We start from the raw sequence: 10776 nt of genomic DNA, 5'->3' as shown, positions 1-10776 counted from the left end.
TATTTTCTCATGCTCTAGACTGAAGTAAGTAAGGTAGTTTCACAAAAACAGCTCTTAATACCCCATTTGAAAGTCTGTGATGTTCCTGATATTATTCATCCTAATATGAGTACCTTTGCATCTTTCTCTAAAACATTCTCTCAGTCCCCATTCAATGTTTGGTGTATCAGTGACTGCATTTTACTTTTGGAAATAGGGGTTATTTTCTCAGTGTGTATTTTATACTTGATTATAGTATTTTATGAACCTCATATTCTTCTTAACATTCTGTATTTCTAGATGACCAAGTGCACTCCATAGTGTGGTATTAAGGTTTTTAAGTTCATGCAACAATTGGTGTAAAATAAAGCATGGTTATCACATTCTGGACTGCTATAGTCAGACAAGAACTCTCCGATCTTGGCTGTACTTGTTGACATCTCATGAAAGAGGTAGATAACAAATATTGTTATCTCAATTTCAGATTAAAGACTCTATATCTCTGAAGAAAACTGACTACATAGATGATACCTGAACCACCTTTTCCTCTGAAAATCAACACCTCCAATATTTTGCTACAGAATGGAATGTTTCTTGTTTTCCTATAGTTGAGTAAACAAATTCAGAATACATTTTTTCCTTATGCCCACGGTTAAGTATAGTCTTTACCACCAACAAGGAAAATCCTCTTTGCTACAGATAGTGATAATTACAGAAAACTATAATCAATGAAAATGTGGAATTGTGAAACCCAGTCACAGTGGATATTCTGCAAAACTGTCTTATACCTAAGGCTCCGAGAACATTGCAGAAGAGGGTGAGGAAAGACTATAAAGCCTGAAGATGGGGGAATTTATTGTGTAAAATTTTTTTATAACCAGTAGCTATGTCTGTAATTCCTCACCAACATTATTGTCCAAAGGAGAACTGAACAAATACTAGACTTGTTGTCATGCCAAAGTAGATAGGAAAAAACCCTGAAAACCCAAACCTATGTAAAGAATTGTGAGTACCCAAGGAAAGCAGGAAATGGGAAAAGTGGTCTTCCCCAGGGAAGAACACACTAATCAATTTTCTTGCACCAAATGGTAAACCATGAAAACATCCATATAAGTAGTATTATGCAGACTGATCAGATTTTAGTCAAGAATATACATATGTATACATATTTCAGTGAATATAAAGAACAAGAATTTTAAGAAGAAAGGCAAAGGAGAAATGTTATAATAATATTATAATCTCAAATCAATAAAAGCCAAAATATTTTCTTCTTGAGAATTTCATATATTTATACAATAAAATATGATCCCATTTAACCACATTTTTTATAATACTCTATTATCCACAACCTCTCTGTCCCTATTTTATACCTTCTTTTTTGATATCTCACTAACTTTAATTAGTGTGATGCATGTGCTCAATGAATAGAAATAGCAAAGTAAAGAGTAAAATTATTACATTTTGAAAGGTGATATGATCTTTTTTTCTCAAAGTTTATTAAAATACAAAAGTCTCCATTTCCGCCCCTCCTCCCAACCCCCTCCCACTTCCCCCACTCCCTCTCCTCCTCCCTCTCCATCCTTAAGAGCAGTCAGGGTCTCCCACCCTGTGGGTAGTTCAAGCTCCTTCCCCCTCCCTCCAGGTCAAGGAAGGTGAGCATCCAAACAGACTGGATCCCAGAAATCCAGTATATGCAGAGGAAACAAGTCCCAGTGTCATTGTCAATGGCTTTTCAGAAAGACTCCAGGCCAGCCACATTCAGAGAATCCGGCCACATTCAGAGAATCTGGCTGGATCACGTGCTCGCTCAGTCCCAGTCACTGGTCTTGGTGAACTCTCATTAGATCAGTCCCCTTGTATCAGTGGGTGATCGCACTCCTCGCTGTCCTGATTTCCTTTTTCATGTTCTTCCTCCTTCTGCTTCTCATTTGGACCTTGGGGGACTCCGTCCGGTGCTCCAATGTGGGTCTCCGTCTGTATCGACATCCATCATCGGATGAAGGTTCCCTCTGATCTTGCCTTCCTTGCTCATGTTCTCTTTCCTTCTGCTTCTCGTTTGGACCTAGTGAGTTAAGTCCAGTGTTCCAATGTGGGTCTCCATCTCCATCTCCATACATCACCAGATGAAGGATCTTTGGTGATAAGCAAAATATTCATCAGTATGGTTATGGGCCAAGGCCAGTTCAGGCACCCTCTCCTCTATCCAGAGAACAATCTAGGGATCTCTCCTTGGACCTGGGATCCCATTTATAATCAAGTCTCTAGTAAACCCTAAACTGACCCCCTTAGTTGAGATATATTTTTCCCTGATCCCATATTTATCCTTCCTCCCTCCCCCCTCCCAGTCACCCCGAGCATTCCCCATTTCTCCCCTGCTCCCTTCTCTCTAACCCTCTCCCCTTCCAACAACCCTCTTACCCCCCCCATGCACCCGAGGTTACCTGGGACTCTTGTCTATTTCCAATCTCCAGGAGGAAAACTACCTGAATTTTCTTCAGGTTCACCCTCCTATCCAGCTTCTCTAGGATCGCGAATAATAGGCTCAAAGACCTTTAATTATGGCTAGAATCCACTTATGAGTGAGTACATACCAAATTCCTCTTTTTGGGTCTGGCTTACCTGACTCAGTAAAGCGTTTTCTTTTCTTTTCTTTTCTTTTTTTTATTATTTTTTTTAATTATTTTATTTTTATTTTTATTTTTTATTTAATTTATACTGGGAACCCCTCCAGAATCAAGTCTCTTGCAAACCCTAAAATGGCTCCCTTAGCTGAGATATAAACCTCCCTGCTCCCCCAACCATCCTTCCTCCCTCTCCCCTCCCATTCCACCAAGCCTTCCCCAATCCTCCCCCTCTCCCCTCTCCCTGACCATCTTCCCTTATTTCTACCCCTCCACCCCCCATGCACCCGAGTTTGCCTGGCAATCTTGCCTAGTTCCACTATCCAGGAGGATAACTATATGATTTTCTTCAGGTTCACCTTCTTATTTAGCTTCTCTAGAATCACAAATTACAGACTCAAAGACCTTTAACTATGGGTAGAATCCACTTATGAGTGAGTATATACCATATTCCTCTTTTTGGGTCTGGGTTACCTCACTCAGTAAAGCATTTTCTATGTCCATCCATTTGCATGCAAAATTCAAGATGTCATTGTTTTTTAACGCTGAGTAAAACTCTAATGTATATATGTTCCACACCTTCTTTAACCATTCTTCTATTGAGGGGCACCTAGGTTGTTTCCATGTTCTGGCTATTACAAATAGTGCAGCTATGAACATAGTTGAACAAATACTTTTGTAGTATGATAGGGCATCTCTTGGGTATATTCCCAAGAGTGGAATTGCTGGGTCCTGAGGGAGGTTGACTCCCAGTTTCCTGAGAAACCGCCACACTGATTTCCACAGTGGCCGCACAAGTTTACATTCCCACCAACAATGGATGAGTGTTCCCCTCACTTCACATCCTCTCCAGCATAGGCTATCATTGGTGTTTTTGACTTTAGCTATTCTGACAGGTGTAAGATGGTATCTCAAAGTGGTTTTGATTTGCATTTCCCTGATCACTAAGGAGGTTGAGCATGGCCTTAAGTGTCTTTTGGCCATTCGAAGTTCATCTGTTGTGAATTCTCTGTTCAGTTCAGTACCCCATTTTTTAATTGGGTTAATTAGAGTTTTAGTGTCTAGTTTCTTGAGTTCTTTGTATGTTTTGGAGATCAGACCTTTGTCTGATGAGGGGTTGGTGAAGATCTTCTCTCAGTCAGAAGGCAGCCTTTTGGTCTTACTGACAGTGTCCATTCTCAGTTTCATTAGGTCCCATTTATCATTGTTTCTCTTATTGTCTGTGCTACTGGGGTTCTACTTAGGAAGTGGTCTCCTGTGCCTATATCTTGTAGACTACTTCCCACTTTCTCTTTTATCAGGTTCAAAGTGGACAGATTAATGTCGATGTCTTTAATCCATTTGGACTTGAGTTTTGTGCATGGTGATAGATATAGATCTACTTTCATTCTTCTACAGGTTGACATCCAGTTATGCCAGCACCATTTGTTGAAGATGCTTTCCTTCTTCCATTGTATACCTTTAGCTCCCTTGTCGAAAATTAGGTGTTCATTGGTTTGTGGGTTAATATCCGGGTCTTCTATTCGATTCCATAGGTCGACTTCTCTGTTCTTATGCCAATACCAAGCTGTTTTCAATACTGTAGCTCTGTAATAGAGTTTGAAGTCAGGGATAGTAATGCCTCCAGAAGGTCCTTTATTGTATAAGATTGTTTTGGCTATCCTGGGTTTTTTCTTTTGCCATATAAAGTTGATTATTGTTCTCTCAAGGTCTGTGAAGAAGTTTGATGGGATTTTGATGGGGATTGCATTGAATCTATAGATTGCTTTTGGTAGAATTGCCAGTTTTACTACGTTGATTCTCCCAATCCAAGAGCAGGGGAGGTCTTTCCATTTTCTGGTATCCTCCTCAATTTCTTTCTTCAAAGACTTAAAGTTCTTGTCAAATAGGTCTTTCACTTCCTTGGTTAGAGTAACCCCAAGATATTTTATACTATTTGTGGCTATCGTGAAAGGTGATGTTTCTCTGATTTCTCTCTCAGCTTCTTTATCCTTTGTGTATAGGAGAACAACTGATTTTTTGGAGTTGATCTTGTATCCTGCCACATTACAAAAGGTGTTTATCAGCTGTAGGAGTTCTTTGGTAGAGTTTTTGGAGTCGCTTATGTACACTATCATATCGTCAGCAAATAACGAAAGTTTAATTTCATCCTTTCCAAATCGAATCCCTTTGATCTCCTTATGTTGTCTTATTGCTATTGCTAGAACTTCAAGCACTATATTGAAGAGGTATGGAGAGAGTGGACAGCCTTGTCATGTTCCTGATTTTAGTGGAAAGGTTTTGAGTTTCTCTCCATTCAATTTGATGTTAGCTGTCGGCTTGCTGTATATTGCTTTTATTATATTTAGGTATGATCCTTGTATCCCCAGTCTCTCCAACACCTTTATCATAAATGGGTGTTGAATTTTGTCAAATGCTTTTTCAGCATCTAGTGAGATGATCATATGGTTTTTTTCTTTCAGTTTATTTATATGATGGATTACATTGATAGATTTGCGTATGTTGCATCTCTGGGATGAAGTCTACTTGATCATAATGGATAATTTTTCTAATGTGTTCTTGGATTCGGTTTGCCAGTACTTTATTGAGAATTTTTGCGTCGATATTCATGAGTGAGATTGGCCTGTAATTCTCTTTCTTGGTTGTGTCTTTGTGTGGTTTTGGTATCAGGGTAACTGTAGCTTCATAAAAAGAGTTTGGCAATGACTCTTCTGTTTCTATATTGTGAAATACATTAAGGAGTATAGGTATTAGCTCTTCCTGGAAGTTCTGGTAGAATTCTGCATTGAAACCATCTGGTCCTGGGCTTTTTTTGTTAGGGAGATTTTTGATAACAGCTTCTAATTCTTCGCAACTAACAGGTCTATTTAGATTGTTCACCTGTTCTTGGTTCAACTTTGGTATATGGTACTTATCTAAAAAAATGTCCATTTCTTTTACATTTTCCAACTTTGTGGCATATAAGCTTTCGTAGTAAGCCCTGATGATTCTCTGAATTTCCTCTCTGTCTGTGGTTATGTCCCCCTTTTCATTTGTGATCTTATTAATTTGCATGTTCTCTTTCTGCCGTTTGATTAATTTGGATAGGGGTTTGTCGATCTTGTTGATTTTCTCCAAGAACCAGCTTTTTGTTTCATTGATTTTTTTTATTGTTTTCTGCGTTTCTATTTTGTTGATTTCAGCCCCCAGTTTGATTATTTCCAGTCTTCTACTCCTCCTGGGTGAATCAGCTTCTTTTTTTTCTAGAGCTTTCAAGTGTGCTGTTAAGTCTCCAATGTGTGCTTTCTCCATTTTCTTTAATTGGGCACTTAGTGCTATGAACTTTCCTCTTAGCACTGCTTTCATAGTGTCCCATAGGTTTGAGTATGTTGTGTCTTTATTTTCATTAAATTCAAGGAAGACTTTAATTTCTTTCTTTATTTCTTCCTTGACCCAGGAGTGATTTAATAGTTGACAGTTCAACTTCCATGAGTTTGTTGGCTTCCTGGGTGTAGCATTGTTGTTGAATTCTAACTTTAATCCATGGTGATCTGAGAAGACACAGGTGATTATTAATATTTTTTTGTATCTGTGGAAGTTTGCTTTGTTACCAAGTATGTGGTCAATTTTTGAGAAGGTTCCATGGGCAGCAGAGAAGAAAGTATATTCTTTCCTATTTGGGTGGAATGTTCTATAGATATCTGTTAAGTCTATTTGATTCAATACCTCCAATAATTCTCTTATTTCTCTGTTGGGTTTCTGTCTGATTGATCTGTCCATTGGTGATAGAGGTGTGTTGAAGTCTCCTACTATTAGTGTGTGTGGTTTGATGACTGCCTTGAGTTCTAGAAGTGTTTCTTTTACATAAGTGGGTGCCTTTATGTTAGGGACAGTGGAGTGTATGTTTTTCCCTTCTATGAGTTCTGCTTGTGAAGGGTCGCTAGATGCCTGAGTTATTGTAGGCGGTGTTAGGAATGTTGGATTCCTTGGGTTGTGATTTGCCTTCTAATACTTTCTGTAAGGCTGGATTAGTAGCTACGTATTGTTTAAATTTGTTTTTATCCTGGAATATTTTGTTTTCTCAGTTGATAGTGAACGATAGCTTGGCTGGGTAAAGTATTCTGGGCTTGCATCCATGGTCTCTTAGTTTCTGCAGTACCTCTATCCAGGACCTTCTGGCTTTCATGGTTTCCATAGAGAAGTCTGGTGTAAGTCTGATAGGTTTACCTTTATAAGTTACTTGATCTTTTTCCTTTGCAGCTCTTAATATTCTCTCTTTAATCTGAATGTTTTGCATTTTGATTATTATATGGCAAGGGAATGGTTTTTTTTGATCAAGCCTATTCGGTATTCTGTATGCTTCTTGAACCTTCATAGGGATATCGTTCTTTAGGTTGGGGAAGTTTTCTTCTTTAATTTTGTTGAATATATTTTCTGGGCCTTTGATCTGCAATTCTTCTCCTTCTTCTACTCCTATTATTCTTAGATTTGGTTTTTTTATTGTGTCCCACATTTCCTGAATGTTTTGTGATGAGAATTTTTGGATTTGCTGTTTTCTTTTGTCAGAGCGTTTAATTTCTCTATGGTGTCCTCAGAGTCCGAGATTCTTTCCTCTATCTCTTGTATTCTGTTGGTTATGCTTGTTTCTGAAGTCTCTGTTCATTTACCTAGATTTTCCATAGCCAGCCAGCCCTCGGCTTGTGATTTCTTCATTGACTCCATTTCAGTTTTCAGATTTCAGTTCAAATCTTGAACTGTTTCCATTACCTGTTTGATTGTTTTTTCTTGGTTTCCCAGAATTTCATTTATGGATTTACTCATTTCTTCAAACCTTTTGGTATATTTCTCTTCCATTTCTTTACTCATTTCCTCAATCTTTTTGTCATACTTATCTTCCATTTCTTTATGGCTGATTTTCACCTCCTGTTTAAGTTCCTCTATTATTTTCATAAAGATCTGCTTAGAGTCGATTTCTTCTATTTCTTCTGGAGTAAGGTGTTCAATTCTTCTAGGTTTGTGATTCCTGAATTCTGGAGATGTCATGTTGCCTTTCAGGTTGTTGGAGGAATTCTTGCATTGGCGTCTGCCCATCTCCTCCTCTCTGGATAGAACTCCTCAGCACTCTCTCGATAGAACTCCTCAGCATTCTCTGGGTAGAACTCCTCAGCACTGTAGCAGGGATATCTGGTATTTCCAGGACCCAGAAGAAAAAAGGGCAGCAGCGGTGGGAGCAGGGAGGGGTCCCGTGGAACACCGAAGACCCTGCCGCAGAAGCTGAGGGGGGAGGGGCTGTGCTCTCTTCTGGGACAGAGAGCCCAGGCGAGCACCCACTCACCTCTAGGTGATATGATCTTATACTTAATAAAAACTAAAGGACTTCTGCAGAAATTTTATGGACATGATAAACACCACCAGGTAGCAAGATAAAGTCACTATGCAAATCCCAGTAGCATTTTCATAGAAGTATAATAAACTTGATAAAAAAGAAATGAAGATGATGAAAGTCTCGTATAGAATATTATCAACAAAAATTAGTGATGCCTTCCCATGAGGGTAAAAGACATTTACAATGAAAATGATAGACATTAGATAAAGTAATTAAAAGAAGATTATTTTACAAAATTTGATTGTCACAGTTAACCCATTCTCCATCACAATTCTAATATTATTCATTAAAGAACTAGGTGAGCCAAATCTCTTGCCAACCCTAAAATCAACCCCTTCCTGTAGGTATCTTCTTCCCTGCTCCTATATCCACCCTTCATCCATCTCTACCCTCTCACTCCCCCAAGCTCTTGCCAGTCCTTCCCTTCTCCCTTTCCTCTCCCCTTCTCACCTTCCCCAAAACTCACCCCCACCCCTGGCCCCCACCCTCATATGCACAGCATTTGCCCTGCAATCTTGTTTGCTTCCAATTTACAGGCTTATCTATATATGGTTTTCTTTGGTTTCACCTTGTTATTTGACTTCTATGGGCTTGTTATTGTGACTTCTATGGGCTTAATGACCTTGGTTTATGGCTAGAGTCCCAGGTGTCCACGGCATGTCCCCAGCTAGGTCCTTGGACAGCAGAGGGGGTGGCTGAACTGTCCTTGCCCCACTATCACGCTGATGATTATCTCGTATATCACCATCGCCAGATCTGGCGATGGATGGAGGTAGAGACAGAGATCCTCAGCACAGCAACAAACTGAGCTCCCAAGGTCCAGTTGAAAGGCAGAAGGAGGGAGAAGATGAGTAAGGAAGTCAGGACTGCGAGGGGTTGCTCCACCAACTGAGGCAGTGTGCCTCAAATCCAGCAGGACCGGGTCTGAATGAGCATGTGATCAAACTGGACTCTGATTGTGGCTGACAATGGGGGCTGACTGAGAAGCCATTGATGATCGCACCAAGACTTGTTTCTACTGCATGTACTGGCTTTTTGGGACCCTAGTCTATATGGATGCACAGCTCCCTGACCTGGATGTAGGGGGGAGGACCTTGGACTTCCTACTGGGCATGACTCCTGGCCCTCTCTCAAGCAGGGCAGGAGAGGGAGGAGGTGGTGTGGGGAAGCAGGAGGGGATTGGGAGGAGGGAAGGAAGTGTAAATAATTGAATGGAAAAATTTAAAAAATAAATAAAATAAATAAAATCCATTCCTTGCTGAAAGGTCAAAATAATCTTGAGTAGAAAAAAAGCAAGCTAAACTACAATACCCATCCAAGGCATTATACACAGTAATTGTAACAGAAAAAAAAACACTATAATGCCAATAAAACCCAGATATGTAGATTAATTTAATAGACTAGGGAACTTATTAAAAATTCAGATAGCTAGAGATACCTGATCATTACAAATTGCCCAAAACTCATTCTTTAGAAAACTTTTTTCATAAATAGTTCTGGGGAAAGTATACCTGAAAAGAACAGAAAAACCAGAAAAGACCAAGGCTCAGACTTCTGCCGGTAGGTGAAGTCCTCTACACATGACATGGAAAAATGAACCCATGCAATATCAACTATTTGTTTTCCTGAGAAAAATAAGAATTAGGAAGACATGGACTGACATGCTAACATAGATTGGTGAACTTCCGTGTTATTCTGTATCTGGATAAAGAACTACAAACATTCAGCTGCTGTGGAGAGAAGCATAAGTTGTTTTCTACATGGACAAGCTACCCCTTAATTTTTCTAACTCCAAATGGTCAGCCAAGGATATATGTATATATACTAAATTGACTTGATAGATTGTTTATGTAAGTTTTTATATATACCAACACAGCACAAACACATACACACACACATATACATAATTTAAAATGAGATCATAAATTTTGAAGTGTTAGTGGAGTTGGAGGAAGAAAAGCAAGAGTGATGTATTCCCATATGAAGTTTTCAGTGAGAAAACAAGACAATATACATAAAGAAAAACATAAATGTAGATATGCTTCTCTCATCCTTGACAAAAAGTTCAAAATGTTTAAAATACATTAGATTAAGACTGAAATTTCTGAATGAAAACATAGGAAAAGAACTGTGGTACATAGTTCTACACAAGGACTATCTACAAAATTTTGGTATTTTGATTAAAGTGATCATCAGATTCAATAACCAAGGAGTCAATGACAAGAAAAACTAAACAGGACTGTATGAAATTAAAAGCTTATGTACAAGAAAGTAATTTTTTTATTTTTTTAAAAGTTTATTAATTTATAAAAGTTTCCATTTCCACCCCTCCTCTCAACACCCTCCCACTCCCCCCACTCCCTCTCCTCCTCCCTCTCCATCCCTAAGAGCAGTCAGGGTTTCCTGCCTTGTGGGAAGTTCAAGTTCCTCCCCGCTCCCTCCAGGTCCAGGAAGGTGAGCATCCAAACAGACTGGATCCCAAAATTCAGTATATGCAGAGGAAACAAGTCCCAGTGTCATTGTCAATGGCTTTTCAGAAAGACCCCGTGCCAGCCACATTCAGAAAATCCGGCCACATTCAGAGAATCTGGTTGGATCACATGCTCATTCAAGTACCAGTCCAACTGGCCTTGGTGAACTCTCATTAGATCAGTCCCCTTGTATCAGTGGGTGAACACATTCCTCACGGTCCTGCCTTTCTTGTTCACGTTCTCCCTCCTTCTGCTCCTCATTTAGACCTAGGGGGCTCAGTCCAGTGCTCCAATGTGGTTCTCTGTCTCAATCTCCATCCATCAACGGGTGAAGGTTCCC

This window comes from Myodes glareolus, chromosome 25 (assembly GCF_982192425.1).
Source record: "Myodes glareolus chromosome 25, mMyoGla1.1, whole genome shotgun sequence".
Taxonomy (NCBI): Eukaryota; Metazoa; Chordata; class Mammalia; order Rodentia; family Cricetidae; genus Myodes; species Myodes glareolus.
The sequence above is the reverse complement of the archived record's forward strand: the minus strand, read 5'-3'. Positions refer to the sequence as shown.